The sequence below is a fragment of the Brassica oleracea genome, chromosome C9 (genome assembly GCF_000695525.1).
Source record: "Brassica oleracea var. oleracea cultivar TO1000 chromosome C9, BOL, whole genome shotgun sequence".
NCBI lineage: Eukaryota > Viridiplantae > Streptophyta > Magnoliopsida > Brassicales > Brassicaceae > Brassica > Brassica oleracea.
This window is the reverse complement of record NC_027756.1, coordinates 24521748-24523802: the sequence shown is the minus strand read 5'-3', so window position 1 is coordinate 24523802 and position 2055 is coordinate 24521748.

The window sequence follows — 2055 nt, the reverse complement described above, 5'->3', positions numbered from 1 at the left end:
ACCGCAAGCTTGAGACCGAGTATAGGGAAGATCCAAGCTAGAAATGAACCTCAATGAACTTCAAGACCAGGAGCACACCACCCTAACAGCTGCCCTTAAATCACTGATCCACCCTTTTGCCTTCAGCTTCAAGTACCCTCAGATCACCGGCCTTCCTCATGACTTAGGCGGTGACCTTCTTCTTCTTGTGTGTCTTGAACCAGGAGCTCAACAACCTCGTGGCCTGTGCTTTTTAAACCAGCTTCTACACACAAGTACCTTCCCATTGCTCCACACAATGGATCAAGTCTTCCTCTTGTGTGTCTTGAACCAGGAGCTCAACAACCTCGTGGCCTGTGCTTTTTAAACCAGCTTCTACACACAAGTACCTTCCCATTGCTCCACACAATGGATCAAGTCTTCCTCTTGTCTTGGATAGGTGGTGAGCCAAGAACACTTCTTGTGAACCTGAAACAACCCTCAAACTCCAGCAAAGATAAGACACAAGAGTATTAGGATAAATCCTTGATTAATCATCAAGTTTGATTCCCAATCTCACAAGCATTGCAACAGATTAAACAAGTTATTTTCAAGTTCTATCTTCGCAAGCAACCTCTCTAAGCACAAGCACTTTCTTTTCCAGATTTATGCAAGCTACTTAGGCATTTTTAAAGCTTCTTTACTCAGCATTTAGACATGAATCTAATGCTTCAATGTAAGACAGCCACAAAACTATATGCAACAGCTTTCAATTCGGTTTCAATCCATGTATGCAAGCAGATTCATTCAATCACAATAAGCATCATTATGAACCGGAGCTAAGCATATTAACATATCTAATAATCCTAGTAATACTGATAAGTTACTAGATATTTTAAAAGCACTTACACTGCTGCTAGTAAGCCTAGTATAACTAGTACGATGTAAGGATTACTAGGAAACCAAGCTCTTTAAGGATCCTGGGACAGATTCTAAATTCATTTTATTTCATTTAGTAATCTTTTAAACAATCCTCAGGTTTTCAATCACATCACAACATCACAACCAGTCAACAACACAAGCTCATTATCAAGATGGTTTATAGAATCACTTACAACAAGGAACCAGGTTGATTCCTTTTGCATTTTGTGAAACCGGCCATGACTGTTGTTGAAACTGAGAGTCTGGATCATCACCCACCTCCTTCTCCTTCAGTTCATGGCCACCATCTTGTACCATCAACTCAAAAGACCCCTCCTTTCTTCAGAACATCTAGGTGCCAAACTCTTGACACCATACTCTTGTAGCATGATGTGAAACTTCTCTTGGACAAGGAGCTTTGGAGTCAGGTTAGTTAGGCCTCTCCATACACATTTGCCTCCAAGGATAATCTCCATCTGAGCAGGTAGAGAACAGGATGAGGAACCAAGGGAACTATCCAAGCTTCAGCCTTCTTCTTCACAAGGGACTAAACTGGATGGGAAAGCTTCAATGGTTTGGTTTTGAGCTGAGGCGTGAGCTGTGGACTTGCGGAAGCTTCAGCTCAGGTTCTGATGAACCTGGCTCTGATACCATATGAGATTTGTAGAGTTCTCTTCTATGGTTGTATGTGTGTGTGTATAAACTCCAATGGAGAAAGATGAGAGCTTGCTCTAGGTGATTTAGAAAGAGAGATTGATGAGAGTGTTTATGAGAGAATAAGAGACTTAGGAACAGAGATTAAGAGACTGAGAGATTAGGAGAATAAGAGATTAGATATTAGGGTTTCAGATTTAAGAACAAGTATATCATTCATGAAGTGGACAGGGGAACTCCCCCTTACTCCCTTAAGGTTACAAATCGCCACTACATAGCCTTTATATAGGCTTTACATTTTGCAAGTACATAAACCCTTAATCTAATGGATAGAAATAACTTGAGATGAATGGATGGATAGGATGGAGGGTGAGTTTGCAATCTGTGTGATGTCTTGTGATTGGATGATAGATGATGGTGTCTGATTGGTTAATTCAAATCTGGTCAAGGCAAGGGCTGGCTTCTGATTGGCTGCTTATAGGCTCCTATGAACCTTCCCATGTATCAGACCAGATACATGGT